The sequence below is a fragment of the Sciurus carolinensis genome, chromosome 2, assembly GCF_902686445.1.
Source record: "Sciurus carolinensis chromosome 2, mSciCar1.2, whole genome shotgun sequence".
Taxonomy (NCBI): domain Eukaryota; kingdom Metazoa; phylum Chordata; class Mammalia; order Rodentia; family Sciuridae; genus Sciurus; species Sciurus carolinensis.
The window spans coordinates 9,236,834-9,256,517 of NC_062214.1; positions in this window are offsets into that span (position 1 = coordinate 9,236,834).

Consider the following 19,684-nt stretch of genomic DNA (forward strand, 5'->3'; position numbering starts at 1 on the left):
TGGCAAACTTCTAGAAATCACATCCCAAAAGGTAATACCGCTTGTCTACATAAGTAGTTATGAATATTTTTTTAAAAACTCATGGATAATATAGATGTGTACATGCTGGTTGTTTCTAAACAAAACAGATTAAATGAAGAGGTCAACATCATGAACAAAATTATTTACCTACTGGAAGCATCTGAAGGTGTCATTCTGACCCATGTATATTTTTAGACTTGCTATCTCAAATTTTCTAGTTCATGGATAGTTGCAAATCTGGTCTGTAGAGATAGGTGGTCTGGATTCGAATCCTGGTCATCCTTTTACTGGCTCTGAAACACCCACAAAGTTACTTAACCCCTCTAGGTCTCAGTTTTCTCATCTGTCTAATCATTACAGGATTGTTTCTCTCAAAGGTTTGTTGTGCCCTTGAGCGAATCGTTCAGCCTCTCTGAGTCATTAGATTCATTATCCGGGTAAGAGCTACAACTCCAAGCTAAGATGCTCACTGGAGGGACTCTCACATCTTCCTGAGTTTCTACCCACAGACTCCTAGATGAAAGCATTCATTCAAGGTCAGAGAGTCGAAATAGTCCAATGGGCCAGGCTATGGGCTTCAGAACCAGTTGTTAGATTGCTACTGAGCCTGGGTCTCTCGCTCTGCTGTCCTTCCGTGAGCAAGCCAGGATCCTTCCCACGAGTCCACACCTAGTCTAAGTTAATCAGAGTTCCCTTCTTCTGCTTGTCACCTCTCACCCTCACTGACAAGATGCCTCCTTCCCAGTTCCTGAATCACCTCTCTGACCACAGACTGGACTTTAACCAGGGGCAGAGTGCTAGGACTTTGGGACTGTGTTAGGGGCTGAGGGTAACGTTCGCTCACGCCTGTGAAGGGGACGAGAAAACAGATAAAATCCAGCTTGAAACAAAACTTTCAAATCTATTTCCAACTTTCACAGTATAACTTTGTATTTGTGGAATAAAAAAAGAGTGTTTTATCCTGCAAAGCAAAGGAAGTAACGGCCCAGGAAAGCCTGCACAAGAACAAGACCCGGCAGAGGTTAAGAGATCTGTCCAGCGCCAGACAGACGCGGGCTGGAATCCACAGCTCTCGGCTGACAGGCCCGAGGATGCCCAGGAACTGCTCTGACTCCTCACCTCGCATCAGCACAGGGCAAACCATCCCACCCACGGAGAGCCACTGCCAGGGTCGGCGCGGAGATTCACAGGGAAATGACGTGACTCGCACTCAGTAAATACAGCCAGCTCCTGATGAGGGACCAGGTATCAGCCTGGGGCGTGTGGTGGCCCTGCCAACGGGGGGGGGGCTGTTTTCCGAGAGGGCCGGCGGGAATTCTTGGAGGTAACTCATCACAAGGGAGCAGGCACCCAAACACAGTGAGGCTGACCTTAGTTGGCCAAGAGAAGGGGAGATTCTGAACACAGCACAGGTTGGGGCACTTGGGTTTGTCCCCTGGCTGAGACCCCACTGCACTCTTGTCCCCAAGAGTTACGAATAACTGGGAAGACACAAGTCAAAACCAGAGAGGCTGTGGTTCCAGAACTTTGGAACACGGGGGGGACCAGCCGCCTGACGGGACCCCGCTAGCAGCAGGTGTCATGGTGGGCCACCCACACATGCAAGAATAGTTTCCTAGCATCTGAGACCTTGGTTTATCGCTGTGCCCTTCTAAAGATAGGGTGTGCCCATGGGAAGGAGTTGTCCCGGGGGTCTCCCAGCAGGTCCGATGGCACTCTCTGAGTACATCACGGGTTAGCGGTATTCACCAGGGGAAGGGCACCAAGAGAAGCAGACTCTCATTGAGCCCAGGTAGAAACCCTCAAGGCCAGGACCAGGATGAGGCCAACAGAGGACCCACCTTCAGATCAGAATTTACGGGGTCACCAAAGAACTCAATAATCAAGATACGTCATACTTTAATGCCATATTGTTAAAAATAAAAATGAATAACAGAAAAACCCATAAGGAACTGAACACAATACATAGCTCTGTGTGATCCTGTATGTAAACACAGGAGCAGTCACCACGTGGGACCACGCGCGGTAGAACCCAGCGGCGCATACGGAAATATCGGTAACTCTGACCTTGGATTTGTTTAAAATTGTGATGGTTTTTTCATTGTGGATGCTTTACATTCGTCTTGCTTACTTTAATATTGAAAAGATCTCCATCTTGATCTTGCAAGTTTTGGTGTCCCCATGAATCCTTCTTCCAAGGCCCCACTTGTCTTCCCCTAGGGGACACTGAGAAGTACCAACCGTGGACCCTCAGGGTGTGGTTGAGCCACAGGGACCAAGAGGCAGAGGAGAGTGCTCATCCCTGGCACTGGGACCTGCCCATGCACACCCACAGGACAACACCACTGAAAGCCACTCCAGAGCCACTGGTATTTCCGTACAGAAGGGACGTGACTTTGCAAGTAACCGGGGTGGCAGAGCGCTCCGAGCACAGTCCCCACCTGCCACCTCCACACCCACGGGAAGTTTGTCAGCAGCTAATCTGAGCCCATCTACCACTCTTTTGTCAGTAATGACACGTCTCTATGTGGGGACGCAGCACTGCATACGAAATAGGGCCCGTCCCCTCTCCTCGCACGGTGGCTCTTCGGGAGGCTGAGGCGGGCGCTGACAGACAAAGGCTAATTGGCAGGCTCCCGCAGTCCGTTTCTGATGACACAAGAGAAATCATAAAGCACGGGGACGGGAACAAAGAAAGTTTAGAGGGAATAATAAAGGGAATATCTGTACCAGGAGCATTCGCAGGCGGGAAAGAAGGGCATCTGAAATAGAGGGAGGACCTGGGCTCGGTCAACGAGAAGCAAGAAGAAACAAAGACATGGCTATGCCTTCCTTGATAGATGGAGTTAAAATAGATCAATACACGGATGGACAGACACAGAAATCGACAGAAACACAGATGAAATAGATAAATGGGCATTTTATACCCTGAGCTTGCCATTTGCTAGAATTCAGCAACACACAGTAGCGTGTACAAGCTCAATTTAGTAATAAGCAGAGAGTTCAAATTATAAAGTCAAATCATCCTGCAATGCTATAACTGAAGGGGAGGACCACTCTCTGCCTCCATACCCGGGTATGGCCTAGGGTGCTCAGGAATATTTTCATCTTCTCATTTGTTCCTTCACCCATTACTAAATTCTATAAAATTAAGGGGGAACGATCCAGAAGGGAAAGCGAAAAAAAATAAAAACAAATAACTGCGTTGCTTGTAGAGGTCAAGGTTGTCTTCAGGAAAACTGAGCAGCCGAGTGTGTTCTGACATAGAAAACTGAGGTAGGATTTCTGTTTCAATTAATGTCATTAAAAATTCTGCTTTGAAAATGCACAAATTTTACGTTTTCGCCAGGCTTGGTTGTATCGTGTTAAACTCTATGTGTGTGTGTGTGTTTCCAGGGAATAGCCTGCACTGCTTTAGCAGGGAAATGATCAATTTTTTGCTGCTTTTGTTTCAGAGAATTTTGCTGTCCAAGGAAATGACCTAGTTTATGGCTTCTCTGCATTCAGGGCATGTTACACCCATGTGCACATGACCAGGGGAAAAAAAAGAAAATAAAACAGCAACCACAGAAAGCATCCTTTGGATCATTTTTTTAAATCATATGCCCAGTTTTAAATATGGAAACTACTCCAGTTTTTACTCCAAAATTCAACTCAGTACAGCATCTATTTTTGCCCATCTACTGGGGACAGACCATAGTTCAAAGGCTAGGGAAAACTGCAAGATGAAGGCCAGACTGCAGACTGGTGGCCTGGGGCCACGCTGGCCTGAGGACATGTTTGATTCAAATCCCATAGTGGAACACTCTAGAATGCATCAAATTTTATTCTTATTTAGCTGCTAACAAGTAAAAATTGAGATTTAATGTAAAAGTTTAGATTTCTGACTTATCTTTAAAAACCCAACAATCTGACATCAGGTCTGCCTTCTCACATGATCATTATCCTGAGTAGTAGGTGCAGTCTACAAACAGCGCGGGCTCTCTCCAGCTCTCCCCAGTCTCTACCACTCCCTAATGTCCTCTGATTTAGAAGCTAAGTCTTGGTTACTGCTTATCATCATGCGGATACTATTATTTTCCATATAGTAGATTTAAGAAAACTGTATAATGTCCTCTGTACACATTTACCTGTCAAAATTGGGGAAACAAGAGACAAGATCAAGACAGCCACAGGCCTCAAGAAAAATGTGCTCTCAAATTCAGCTTATTCAATTCTCTTCACTAGTAGATCCCTGTAAAAGTAACAAGAAATACTTATACAGTCCTTTTTGCTGGGCCAGGCATTTCCAAGCCCTTTATATGTTTAACTTCATTCAATCTGTACACCTGTTCTAGGTGGTAAGTGTTATTACCTTCCAAGTTCACAGATGAGGAAACTGAGGCTCAAAGAGTTAAGTGGCCAGCTCCAGGTCTGTGGCTCAGCATGCCACGGGGCCCGCGCTTGCTGGAATGCTCACAAAGCTCGCACAACACAGTGCTTGATAAGAACAGCTAGCATGTTACCACCCAGGATATTCCAGACACAAGGACAGTCTCCTAAAATGTAAATCCATATAGAAAGAAACTCAGGGTGGGTCACAAATCAGGGACAAAAACAATGCTTCCGAGGTTCAAGTGCACAGAGGAAGCTCAGGAGTTTTCTTCAAGGAAGTAAAAGCAGTCATGGACCTTGCAGGATAAGGGGTAAAATACACAGGTGTGGCCTCCAACCAAAGGTCTCTATGACGAGAACTGGCAAACTCCTGAGTACCAGCAACGTGTCCCGCCTCCTGCGGGAGGCAGAGACGGACGCTCCCTCCCCGAGTCTGCACTCTGGCAAGGGAAAGGTGTGAGGAACCATCTGCAATTCAAGGGAAAAGTGAGAAGAGGCCTCGCAGAGAGACCCACCTGCACAGCCATCTGATAGACACCGTCACTGTCCCCAGCCCTGCAACCCTCGCGTGGGGGTGTGGAGCCCCTCCTCCCAGTTCAGTAAAGGGTGTCACCCGCCTAGGACCACAGTCCAGACGATCGGGCACCACCCTTCTCTTTCCTGTCCCCAAGTCCCCAGGACCGAGCCCCAGTGATCCTCCATCTTAAAGTCTCAGAAGCCCCTCTCTTCTCTTCTCTTCTGGCCATCTGCCACCACTGTGGTCCCCGCAGCCGCCCTCCCTTGTCAGACTCTTCCCTTCCCTATCGGAGTCTGGCCTCCTCCCTTGGCCTCTCCGCGTGTGAGTCAGTCTGTCCACACGCCATTCCCTGCCAGCCCCCTCCATCTCATGGATACTCATGTCATGAAAGATGCCTCCAAACTGGCAAGTTAACTGAGAAAATCCATTTAACAGGACCAAAAGCAACTCCAGTGACATCATAAGCTACTGCTACCTCTACAGACTAAAAATGAGAGCTTTTGAAGTTTAAAGAAGGGAGTGCAAAGCCCAGCTTCACCACTAACTAATGGCATGGGACCTTGGGGTGAACGAACCCCTTGCTTTCCTCTTCTGTGTGATGAGGTCGATAATGATACCGAACTTTAGATCCCGGTGAAGGACAGGATTAAGTAATCATGATCAGGGCTGGGCACATGGAGAGTGCTCAAAAGTGTACTTATTTTACTATACAGCCTATTATTATTCAGTGGTATTGAATGTTCGTGGTTCAATAAACCAGGGCGACCCTCACTGCCCCTTCCAGCATGGAATCAGGAACCCCGGTACACCTGGCCATCCTCCGGTCCTAGAAACGGATGCTAAGCCACATGGTGCGCCTCAATTAAAACCAGAGGAATGGTTTCTTCTCTGGGTTGTGATTTTAAGTAATATCAATGTTTCATAAAACTTATTAGTATAGGTCTAGGTGAAGCAAAAATAAGATAGCATACCTGGGAAATTAATTTTAAACAAATTACATGTAAAATGCAAGGATTCATAATACTGTTTCAAAATCAGTCTAATCTTAATATCATATATTTTGCTTTATGAAGCTCCCAGTTTTAGATTAATCATATTGTTTTTTTATTTACTACTCCATATAATAATTGGCTTATCTGTGATATTAATATGCATGAATTTTTTAGCTTGCTTCTTTAAGAAAGCATTCAGCCTGATGTTTTTAATATGTTGATTTTAATATTCAATGGATGTGTTTATATGCAGATTAAATTGGATTGCATTTATACTAAACAAGAAAACCAAAATGCAAGGTTAGGGTGCAGAGAGCTGAGTGACTCATTAAGTATAAGAACCCATAGCAGAACTCTCAACCCACTCCCTTCCAACAGCAGAACAGAACATGGGGTCTGCCCTGTCCACCTCAATACGACACTGCATAGGTTTTAGGAGGATGGAGAGGCATTTGATTCTGGTGTTCTCCTATAGCCATGGTTCTCAAGGGGGCAAGGGGAGGACCGGGGCTCCCAGAGGTCACTGGGCAATGTTGGCAGGTGTTTGGGGTTCCCACAACTTGTGAGGGTATAATTAGTAAAGGCACACAATTAGTAAAGGCCAGGAATGTTGTCAAACAACCTACAACACACAGAACAGCCTTCAAAACAAAAAGTTACCCATCTTGAAACATTAGTAGTTCTTAGAAATACAATCCTAAAATTCATATGAAAGAAAAGAAGACCCAGAATAACCACAGTAATTTTGAGCAAGAAGCAATGCCAGAGACATCCCCATACCTGATTTCAAACTATACTATCAAGCCACAGTGACAAAAACAGCATGATTCTGACATAAAACAGACACAGACTCATGGAATAGGAGGGAAGACAGAGAGACAAACCCACACAACAACAGTCATGTGATTCTTAATGAAGATGTCCAAAGCATACTATGGAAAAAAGAGCGTCTTTAACACACGGTTCTGGGAAAACCGGATATCAATGCGGAGAGGAATGAATCTAGATTCCCTCTCACCCTGTACAAAAGTCAACTCAAAATGAGTCAAAGAGTTAGACAGAAGAAAACATTGGGGGACGCTTCAACCTACAGGCACAGACAATGACTTCCTAAATAAGACTTCTACAGCTCAGGAAGTAATAGCGAGAATCAATAAATGGGATGACATCAAATTAAAAGACTTCCGCCCAGCTGACAGAGTGAACGGGAAACAATGTAGCCCAGCTACTCCTCCAACAGAGGATTAATATCCAAATTAGGTAAAGAACACCAAAGAAACAAATAACCTTTTCAATAAAAGGGCAGATGAACTGAACAGACACTTCTCAAAAGAAGTCCAACTGGCCAACAATTATGAAAAAACTGCCCAACATCTTTAGCCATCAGAAAAATGCAAATCAGAACCACAGTGTCTCGCCCCAGTCAGAATGACATCCATCAAGAACAAAAATAGCAATAAACGCAGTGAAGATGTGAGGGAAAGAGGGACACTTAGACACTGTTGTGAGAGCATAAATTGGTGCAGCGGCCATGGAAATCAGCATGGAGGTTCCTCCAAAAACTAAAAACAGAAGTACCAGCTCCTCCACTCTTCTGTATTTATCTGCAAGAATTCAAGTCAGCATGCCTTAGAGATGCATAATTTCCCATGTCTATCACAGCCTAACTCACAAAAGTCACATCATGGAACCAGCCTGGGTGTCAGCAGATGAATGGATAGAAAACATGTGGCACAGAGTTTTATTCAGCCACAAGGAAGAACAAAATTATGTCATTTGCAGGAAAATGGTGATACTGCAGAGCATCATGTTAAGCAAAATAAGCCACTCTTGGAAAGACAGATAGTGTGTATTTTCTCTCATATGTGGAAACGAAAGAGAAAAGGAAGAAAAACAGTTATGAGGAAGTGGAAGGGAGATCATTTAGATGGAGGAAGGAAATCAGGAGGACGGCGGAGGGAAGGGGCAGGGGAGGAGCTGCAGAGTGAGACTGTTCACACGTCCCAGGCGGGAATGTGCCACAGTGAAACCACTCTCCTGTAGAACCCATATGCACCAAGGAAAACAAAAACAAAATTGCACAATATATTTTTAGAATATTTTAATAATTCTGACATTGAGAAACACTGTCGTATAGGAAGAAAAGTCTTAAAGAGTTAAAAATTGTGAGTCACTTTAGGTTGGGGCTGCAACGCATCAAAAATTTTTGACAGTTTGATCTTTAGTAAACAAAAGCAAACTCCCTGTTTGCTAGCAAATTATGTGTATATCATATTTATACAATCACATATCCAGCAAATATTGACTGAGTTCCTATCAAGTGCAGAGCCTTTGGGGTACTTCTGATAGGGAGGTGATGTGTTCTAGAAAAGTGCAGCAAATACGAGTCATGAAACTTTCAAGGGGCGACGTTGATAGGCAGGTAGGTGGATGGGTGATGGCTATATAGATAGGGAGACAGGTAGAAATGATCAGGCATGACAGAATGCAGCACTGGGTGCTGGGAGGAAACGGAGCAGGACAAGGAGACGAGGACCCTGGAAGGGCCTTTCTGAGGTTGTGAACAGACCTGTGCAGATATCCCGGGGAGCGGATGCCTGACGGGGAGGGCAGCAAGTACCAAGATGCACCTGGAAATGTGCTCAGAGATCTAGGAGGAGGGAGGCAGCCGGTGCTGGAGGAAGTGAGGAAGAGCCCAGGGACCAGGCCAGAGAGAGTGAGGGGCTGGTGGCCCAGGGCCCGAGAGCCTGGGAGAGCTGGGGGTCATTCTAAGTGTACACCTTCACAGGTGGACATATATTGGGGATTTTTTTACCCCAAAATTAATATACTGTTTTTAAAAATATTGAACACTACAGATATAATACTTGAAAATACACCAATTTGATATATAGAAATTCCTCATTTTTTCTCAGGCAAGAAGGCCGCCATATGTACTGTTTATTGATTCATTCATTCAGTCCAAATGTACATGTATGTTTGGGGACCCTTTCTTTTTTCCCAGTTATTTCTTCAGCACAAATAATTTTGGTTTTGGCTTGTTTTGTTTTGTTTTCCTTTACCAGGAACTCACTGCAGAACAGCCCAGAAGAGGAGGAGACATTTAAATATGCTTTATTTAACTCCTTCCTCTCTTTCTCACATTTGGCAACAAATCAATCAAGAAAGAAAAAAGTAGACCAGAGAAGCTGGCCAACATAGCCACAAGCACTGGAGGGGTAGCTAAGGGTCTCCTGACTGCAGAGCTCTCCTGTTCAAGGGTCCGTCTTACTCCTTCTCTAATGCTTTGTCATTTCTCCACAGACAGCTCTCATGACTCGTTGGGCTTTTTCCCTTGGCTGTATTTGCTGCACCTTTCTAGAACACATCACCTCCCTGCCAGAGTACCCCACAGGCTCCCACGGACAGCCAGGAAGGCCGCACTCCACAGCCGGGCACTGCTCTCTTCCTCACCTGGCCTCCAAAGTCGCAGCCACTGTCGGGACACCTTCCCCTCATGCCCTGTTCTTCTGCCAAGAGCGCCCTTCTCCTGAAGTAGGACACCTCTCAGGAAGCCCTCCCAGGACCCTTTAGTGGAGGTGAGTGCTGGCAAGGATCCTGAACCATCTTCTGCGTCCTTTCAGCATGATGCTCCCACCTGCTGCCCTCTCCCTGCCTTCCCAAGGAACATTTCCCCACGCCCAGAACACTCGGAGAAGCCAAGGACCCACTGTGAGACATAAAGACTCCGGTATGTTTATACAGAGGGAATTTGAGGAGTCAGACTCAGATGGTAGGAAAGCGGGAGAAGGAGGCAGGCAAGCCACTGAGACTGAGGAAGAAGCAGAGACCTGGAAACCCGCAACTGCCAAGGGGAAGCCATTACCAATGGTCTCTGAGAGCAGGATGTCGGAGACCTTGGACCCGCATGTCCTGGAATCCCCAGTGTGATGTGGTGATCCTCTGTGTCTATCAACCCAAAACCACACACAGCAGACTTGGATGTCTTGAGCACCAAAAGTGGCGTCATAGGAAACCCTGGGCCCTGAGCAAGACACACCCCACAGGAACTTTCTTAGGTGAGACTTCCAACCATAGGAAGAATCCCCACGTGGCCCACGCAATGCCTCCCAGGGGAACCATCAGCCTAAATGTGGCTCCACCCAGAGCTTGGGAGCCATCACAAGAGCTGCATCACCTGTCATCTTTACCACTCTCCCACCTCTTCTCTGTCCTGTCTCTGAACCCAAGAGATCAGACACCCCTGTTGACAAGCTTGTAGACACACAGGAGGAAAGAGAGAAGAGCCTGCTTATTCACATAGGCCTCCCTGGAGAGGACATCTAAGGGATGATTTCCAAGCCACATCCAGAGGTCAGTTTATAATAGGTTGCAAACATTCTAATTTTTGAACTAAGACTGTGTTCAGCAGTTGAAAGTGGCTCTAGAAATTTCTACTAAAATGAGTGATGTAGTCATGTAGGGGGCAGGGGAAGAACCTTCCCAGTTTAATAAAGTGTTAAGTGATAGCTGAAGACAAAATAAAACCGCTGTGTGCTTGCTCCCCATTGTTCCCACTTGCTTCACGTTCTATTATATACCTAAGACTGCTGGTTAGCATGATTTCTTACACATGGCAAATTCTCAATAAATGTCCTTGAAAGAATGAAGAAATGCTAGAAAATTACCATTTCAAGATAAAAGAGAGAGAGAGAAAAAAAAAAAAGACAAAATCCCCATAGGTAATCTCTAGCCCACTTAAATTTAAAATGACATTAAAATTATCATTCCATTTATTCCTGGGGACTTAAATTCCTCCCCCGCACCCATTCTTATATATATGTAATCAGTGAACAAATAAATTTTCCTACCCCCAGAGTCCCAGAAGCTCAAGTTTTGAACTGGTTCTTCCACCAAAATGTAAGCCTCCAGAAAACAGGGACCTTGTGTAGATAGATAAATGTTCCCAAATGACCAAGCCACCTGTTGAAATGTTTATCCAAATAGTAGCAATACCCACCATCGGGAATTTCCTTTCCATCTCTTCTCCAAGGGTAGTTAGGATTTCCTAAATTGTCAATCCTAAAAAGTAGGGGGAAGAGAAAATGATCTCATGTGTGCAGATCTGGCCAAGCATGGCCACATTCAAGATGCGTACCTGGAACTGGGTTCGGTGGGAAGGGAAGGGGAGGGGGGAGGATGGGAGAGCCAAAGAACAGACGGAGAGCTATTCCAAGCGGTTTGTAAATCCACTCCTCCAGGGAAGACCTTAGGAGCCTACTTTAGGGGAATTTTCTCCCAGCACTTTCCTACCTCTTCCCAGTTTTTAATCAAGTGGTCAGATTCTGCATTCAGTAACTCAGGGCACAACACAAATTATCCTGAAGTTTTTTTGGCAAGCTTGTTCAAAATTCAGTGATCAACAAATGTGACTTTAAAAAGAGAGAGAGGTAGTTTCCAGACAAATCTAAACTATATTGGGGAAAATAAATAGAAGGTGTTTCTGCAGAGTAGAGGGAGAATCTTCCCAGGCTGGGGAAGAAGAATCTAAGTGAAAGAGAGTCGGAAGGAGATCTGTAGGTTCAGAGGGGCAGGATATCTGCTCTTCAAGTCCCCATGGGCAACTAGAAAGGCAGCAAGCTCTGATAAGGAATGAGGACCTGGGGAGTCTAGGCAAATGGGGCCAGAAGAAGCTTCCCCCGAAGTTCTGCATCCAAGTGTGGTAGAGAAGTCACAGGAACCTGCTGGGTTTGGAGGATAAATGGGACAAGGGACACGCCTTGCAATCCAACGTGGCCTAAAGCCAGTTGATCAGTGGACCCACCTCTGATGTCTCAGTGCAATACAAACCAGGAAGCATAGGGGTAGGTGGTTGTAAGCAACAGAAGCTAATTCTGATTAATTTCAACCAAAAAAATTATTAAAGTATTCCTTGTTGCTTCCGGAATCTGCTTAGAACACCACAGAATCACGGTGGGAGGCTTTCTGGTCAGAACAATCCCCCAATCTGTGCTGAAGCCCTGGCTGCATGAAGTGCCACCTCTGGAGCAGGCACAGGCACGGCTGTTCATTCTGTGTGTGGTTATGCACTGCTCCTGAGACCCTGATGCCCACACAACTTCTACCCCTGCCTGAATATGGTCACTTGCTGTTGCTACTACTGTCACTGGAGTGAATTCTAGGTGCCACCTGATTTTTCCTGTCCCAAGCTTTCTATTACAACTGGAGTTTCCAGGAGAGTGGGGAAGACATGCCCGGTATCTTCACCTTCAGGTGGGAGATGAGCTCAGCCTCACAAAGTCAAGTCCTACCAGATCAAGAAGGGCGCTCATAGGTACACAGTCCAGAGACACTGACAGATGCCACCACAGGAGGGGATCTCTTTCTGCCAGCTCAGTAGGATGAGAACTCCAAGTCAGCAACAAGGTTGAGGCATAGAAAATTAAATTTGATTGTACATCTTAGTTTGCAGATTACAATGCGTGCTTACTCCACCGTGGCGGGTGATGTTTTCAAGAGTTTGAGGCACTGATGTATTGTCCTCGGGTTCTTTATAATCAAACAATCCAGTACGGGGCAAAGAGTCCAGACTCTCAACTCCAGGCTCCACCTCTGACTCACTGGGTAGCCCTTTAGAGGCTCTTAGCACCCTAAGCAGTAGTTTCACCCCTGCAGAGTGGAAGTAATAGCTGACGCAGCCTCAGTGTGGGGGTGAATGAACAATAGGGTGGAAGGAATCAAGGGCCTTGGTTCTTCTCCATCGCTGTGTCTACACCTTGTCATGTCACCTGGCAGTCTCTCCCTAAAGAAGCAGAGTCCCTTTTCCATCTGAACTGCCCCGTGCTTGCTTTGTCCAATAGAATGCAATGGAAATGGTCTCTGAGGCCTCACTGGCACTCTGAGAAGCCCTGTGAGGTCCTGAGAGTTCTTCTACCACTGTCAGAAGACCATGCCCAGGCTGGCCCGCCCGAGGATGGCAGCGTATGAGACAGACACCAGTCACCCAGTCATCCCATAACCCCATTCGACAGCCAGCTGACCCCAGGTCTGTGAGCAATCCAGACAAGAGCCCCTTAGCTGACCAGCTCGAGAAAGAGTACTAAATGTTCATGTTGTAAGTCGCTGAGCTTCTGTGGCCTTAACTACATGTTGCAGACTAGTGTAAAAAAATTAAATACGAACAAAAAAATACGAAGCACGTCATAAGGATCCTATGAATGACACTGTGCATACCAAAAAGAAGGCATCTTATAAAATGCTAGCAGCCGTGCAATTTGACATAGTGAGGGCTGACATCCCATGTAAAATTATCCATGAGATTTGTCACTCAAGGGCACTGTCCAGATAGATATTCTTAATATCACAGGTAGAAAAGGTCAGCCCTTTCCGTGCAACACAGATCTGACTGAAGGTTAAAAAATAAAAACCTCACAGACCCCAGCTGTCTGGATTTGATGTCTACTAGAGGCACGTTTGGCCTTGCTGACTCAACACATACGTTACGTGTGATAAAATAGACCACTGCAGCTCAAAGTCTATTTAAGCCCTAGATCAATGGTTTAACTCTGATGTCAGGACAGGTAGACACTGCTGTGTGATGGAAACGTTGTTTGGGAAAAAATGATGTTTAGTGTAAAAACCAAGACAACCACATCTGTTTCCACTGGTTTAAAGTCAAACCAGCCCCTTAAAAGGTAATTTCTAGATGCATGTGAGTATCTGGCAGTATGAGCAGATTGCTTTTATTCTATTTTACATGTTCCACCTAGCCCTAGTCTTCTCTCTTACAAACTTAAGTTTTCTAAAAATTCACTACAGTAATCATAATAGTTTTATTTTGCAAATCTACTGAGATTATCAAATATCTGTTCCCTGTGCTTCCAAAGTAGGTGGTATATAATGAATTCAAAACTTCAGTAAATAGAGCTCAGGGGGCCTACTTTGTTCTCCTGACTCCTATGATTATCATAATTTGATTTTATAGTTTTCTGTCCTAAGCTACCAGCTAGGGAGTGCTCTTTACTGAGTCATGAACTTTCCCATCATTAAATGTCTGCACCTATTTTCAACATATCAGAAGCGTCCAATAACTACATTTTATCTGCCTTGAATAAAGTCGCATTGAGACACTGGGGAACAGACATATAACAAAGTTTTCCTTATGCTTATGCAAAGTCCTTGCAGTTTTCAGTTCCAGCATTTTCTGTGACTCCATTTTCAAGAGCATAGAGATTGCATAACACGTCTTCCATAGAGGCCAGGACGTATGTGTACAAGGACAGAAATCTGAGTAATTTCCCACTGGCCCCAAGGGAATATTAAACTCTTCTGTCATTCTGTAGTATATTATTTATGGTCCCTTTTTGTTGGATTTTTTTTCATTTGTAAGTTCAACTCCATGTCCTGATAGAAGGTGACAAAATGCTCAATATGTTAAAAAATCTTATCACTAAATCAGGAACAAAACTATAAATTTTGGCCTTTGAAATCAAACTGACTGGTGAGGATCATTTTGTTCCTGAAATATTACAGTAGTGATCAATTTGCTGTAAAACTAAGTGGTTTAGCTCAGCAATCTATAGTTGGAAAGCTAGTTGTTCAAGAGGAAAGTTTATGCCCAGCCCAAGGGATAAATTAAATTTTATGGGGAAAATATGCATTATTACATGCTTATCTGTTTAACATATTATTCTTTTCCGCATCAGTATAATAAATATTTTTAATCATATAGTTTATCTCACATACATAGAGTGATGTGGTAATTTTATTCCTCCTGTATTGGCCCAAACATGTTCAATTAATCATAGAAGAGAGAAGAGCTTTCAGATCCATAAAAAAAAAAGAAAAAGAGGGAGAGAGAAAGAGAAATCTGATGGGCTTAGCAAATGTGCATGCCCAGTGAAATAAGGCAATATAGGAATAACTCAAATTTTGTTTCCCCAAAGGGTGAGTATCAACTGATCTAATTTACCCCCTCTCTCCATTTCAACCCCACTTTTTACATAGCAGTGTGGGGCTAAAAAATGCTTTGGTCTTACTTGACTCTATTCATAGTGACTTTACTCTGAAGATGTTGCCTCTCAGCTGTAAGAGCTCCAACTGAGAGGGTAGGAATCCAGGGTCTGTGCACACGTGAGTGACAAGTCATAAGAGTTATTAGCTGAGTCTCGGAACTAGTCAGTCTAACTTACGTCACTCCATGTACTCTGCACAAAGTTCTATGGGGTAGACAAGTTGCGATTTCTGTTTCACAGATAAGGAAACTGGACTTCCAGAAGCTAACTAAGCAATAACTAGAGGATGAAGGAAGACCACTTAGGAGACCACTGCTCTAAACCCCTTTGAGAGAGGACAACAGCCTAGAGGAAGATGGTAGCCATCAAGGGGCAGGTGAGTGAATGAGACAAGAAATAGTTGGAAGAAGAAGTAAGTAGGACTAGACAGTGAGGCGGCCGGTGCCTTTCCCAAGAAACATACTTTCAGATGTCACGAGAACAATATAATACAGAAAACCCAAAGATAGATCTAAGACTTTCTCTTTGTCCCATCTATCTTGCATGTAAATGAGCATGCAAAGAAACATTACCTCAAACTGTAGTTGCTGGTGAGGACACTGAGTTCCCACTTGATTAACAGTCCAATGCATCATCATGACACTAGGGTGGACAATTCTCCATTGCACACCTACATGCCTGCTGATAGCATTCGTCTCAGACTATGTTCTCAAGGATGTTTGTAGAGCAAGCAGTCTTGGAAAAATAGGTAGTGTCCCTCTGCAGGGCAGAGAGCAGATCTGTCTCCTGACCAGGGTAAGAAAAGCAATGTCTCTCTGAGGCAGAGATTGGGCAGATTCTGAGGCCTTGTAGTATTGAAGGTCTCGTGACCTCAAACATCCTCAGCCAGAGCACCAACCCACTGCACGTGTACCATCTTTGACACCCACATTGTCCACATGAGACTTAGGGGACAAAAGAAGGAGACACAAACATGGAGAACATGCTTCCTGCTGTGCTGTGAGTAATGAAGTCCCTTGTTTCTGACCCAAGAGTTTTGCGTCTTCTGCCAGCATCTATGAAACTATGGAAGGCCAACCTGTTAGCCTAAGAGGTAAAACCTCAGACCCTCCACCATGCTTGACAGCTATGTTACCCATGGTCTAGGGATTTTTAAATGTATTATTAAATTCACAAGTACAGCTGTGCCCCCTGACCCACAGTTTTGTTTTACAGTTTCAGTCACCTATGGTCAATAGTAGTCTGAAAGTATTAAATGGAAATTTCCAGAATTAAACAATTCATAAGTTTTAAATCACATAATTTTTCTTAACAGTGTGATGAAATCCTGCCCTGTCCTGCTCTGTCCCACCCAGGGCACGAGTCATCCCTGTGTCCAGTGTATCTGCACTGTATGCTAGGGACTCGTTTTGAGTCACTTAGTAGCTGTCTAGGTTATTAAATTGACTGTCACAGATCATAGTGCTTATGTTTCAGTACTTCTTATTTTACTTAATGATGGCCCCAAAGTGCAAGAGAAACAATTCTGGAAACTCAGATATGCCCAAGCAGAGCTGTAAAGTGCTCCCTTTAAGGGTGAAGCTACAAGTCATTTTGAGAGAGACAAAGAGACAGTCACATAATTTAGTACAGCAGATCGTTCTAATTCTCCTATTTTATCATTAGTGTTGTGAATATCTTACTGTGCCTAATTTATAAGCTAAACTTTGTCATGGATATGAATGTACAGGAGAACGATGCTACCCAGGGCTTCCAGCATCCCCCAGGGCCTGGAACATATCCTCCAAAGACTAGGAGAGATGACCGCAATCCTCTCCCCTCTCCAAAGGATCTTGAGCAGTCTCCAATTCCACCATTTGGGATTTCTATTTCCTTATTTTTCAGTTGGCATAATTACACAGAAAATCAATAGTATCACAATCCAGAAACACGAACGATCACATCTGTCTACATGGTTAATTGCTTAGCATCCTCAGTAAACGATTCCAAGCACCCCACTCATCACCAGTATTCACCAAGAACCTCCCAAGTTCCTTGTGTGGCCCGTGGGTCAGTGAGAAGTGTGGACGGTCCCTGCCCTCTGACCGCTGGGAGTCTACAGAGAACATAAATAACTGAGTGAGCAACTACAACAAAGGGGTTATGCCCTGTTAGAGAGGTGCAGCTCCCAGTGAGGGGCAGGCCACCTGTACACTGGTGTCAGAGGACACCTGCGCGTGAGCATTAACCAAGAAAGGTGAGTGAGAGGCTCCGACTCAGGAGACAGTTCCTGCAGGTGAGCAAAGACCGGATGGGCTTACAAAGCACAGTGGGAGGGTAGAGGTGAAAGGCGGGCGTGATGTAGGAATGGGGGCTTTGTGATCACCTGCAAGGGTCAGAGTTCCACCCTGCAGGCAACGAGAAGGCAAAATGGGTCTTAGGCAAGAAAGTGCATTTTAGAAAATAAGATTTACATTTTAGAAGACAAAAACTACTCCAGTTGCTGAATTGCAAATCCATAGAGCAAAAGTCCAGAGCAGGGATTCCTGAGTGGACCACTATCTATATCTGGGGATGGTTAATTCCTTACTGGGAGGGGGACTGTTCTGTGCCTTGCAGGGTTTCATCAGCAACCCCAACCCAGTAGCGTGCTTTTAGTCATGACAACAGCAACAACAAAACAATATTCCCTGGAGAGCAAAATTGACCCAGGCGGAGGGGTACTGGAAGGGAGGAGGACAGGCCCAGGGCAGCGACCCAGGAGGGAGACAAAGGCAGCCCGGACTAAGCAGAGGGAGGAAAATGAGGTGGATTTAAGCAAAATGCAGAAGCACCTGTAAGTTGCTCATATGTCTGTGAATCTGTCCCTGAGAAGTTGCTGGAATGACCTCCCACTCGACTCATGTAAAGAAATGAATTTCACTACGTGCTTCTGCCTCTTCTGCTAAGCAAACCTACTATTGTGCTTGTCTGTCTCAACCCTGCTAAGCTGTATACTTTCATACATATGTATGCATACGTTAAGTTTTTGCAAGCATAATTTAGACTTTTCAAAACAGTGACACAGTAACAAAGAAAAATTGAGATGTGCAGCATTTTGAATATTGATTCAGGTTCTCATGTGCTACCCCGGACGTTTTTCATGCTGCTTTGTTTTTATGCATTTGTTTTCTCTGCTTTTCCATGTCTTGCCCAACTTTAAAGGACTCTGCAACGAGCAGGCAATTAGGGCCACCTATCACCTAGAGAATGTAAACACTATCCCAGGCCAACCCTCCAGAAAAATCTGCTAGCTGCTACATAGGGCTTTCATAAGCTAAAGGGCAACTTAGACAGTGTTTTCAAAAAAATTTGTTTAGGTAGAAATGGGAGTTTTATTTACAGAAGAATGATGTGCTAGGAACTTTATAAATATTGTCTCAAATATTAAGTCTTCACAAGTATGGTAAGAAAGCAACTAATTCACCCATTTTTACCTTTGCAGAATCTGAGAGTTAAAGTCAGTAAAGATGCTTAGGAGAGTCAAGTCACCCAACCCATGAGTTTCAAAGCTGGACTAGCAGGGCAGGCTCAGCAAACCTCTTCAGTAAAGCGCCAACTGGTAAATATGGTTGGCACCGCAGACCATGCAGTCTCTGTCTCCCTGACTTGATTCCGCCATTGCAGCATGAAAGCAGCTCAGACCAGTCGGCATCACGGTGTATGACTACGTCCCCGTTAAGCTTTCTCTATGGACACATGCATTTCAATTTCATATCATTTTCATGTGTCACAAAATGATTCTTGTTTTGATTTTGTGTGACCATTTAAAATGTACAAACAATTTGTAGTGCACCTCCCGACGGGAACAGGCCCCTAGGCCCATCTGGCCCACTAGCAGCCGTTGACCAAAGTTTGCGGTACAATGGGGTAAAGAACATGAACTCTAGGGTCACCTCCTGGGTCTGAATTCCCGCTCCCTCACAACATCCCAAATGGGTAGCTTTAGTGAATTTCTTAACCAACATCTCCGGGTTTCGATGTCAGGTCTGAGTTCCCCAGAAGGGTTTTGAGGGCAAGTGGTCTGTGTGGGTGGTGATCCCAGGAAGCTGAGGTTGGCAAGTACAGAAGCAAGACAGGGAAGGGAGGGAGACAGCACAGGGTGTCTTGACGAGCAGGTTCCTGCTGGGGATGCAGCGGCAGGCCTCAGGACTGGGGCGTTTTTCATTTGACATTGATTGAGAGCTGCTCCCAGGGACGTGAGTCCCCCAGCACATTCCCCTCACCCCTCTGTTGACAGAACACTCTCCCCAGGCCGGAGGAAGCCAGGCCTAAAACAGAAAGCCTTCGACCAGGCAGAGCTTAGCAGGTGGGAGGGCACCCAAGGCTCCACCACGCTCAGGTCCTCACGTTCACAACAGGCGCAGCAATTATGCTCCCTCTGTGTACACTCAAAGACGACATGAAGTGAAGAGCCTTAGGGCTGGGACTAGCGGGGGAGGGACACAGAATTTCAGGGGATGCCAGAACACTTAGGAATCAAGATAAAGCATATCATTGCAGTGTTTCAAAAAATCAAAATGAGTTTGGGGATGTAGTTCCCTGACAGAGCACCTGCCTAGCATGCAGGAACTCTGGACTCTGTCCCCAGGACCTCCACCAGAAAAGAAAGAAAAAAAAAAGAATACCAAAAATCTATAATGAACAAAATCAAAATTTTAAATAAAAACAGGCTCAGTCACAGTGCTGTGCAGATCCACATGGCACCCGAGGCAAGGGGAAATGTGTATATATGCATGTGCTTTATGGGTTTTTAGTGGGTGATTATT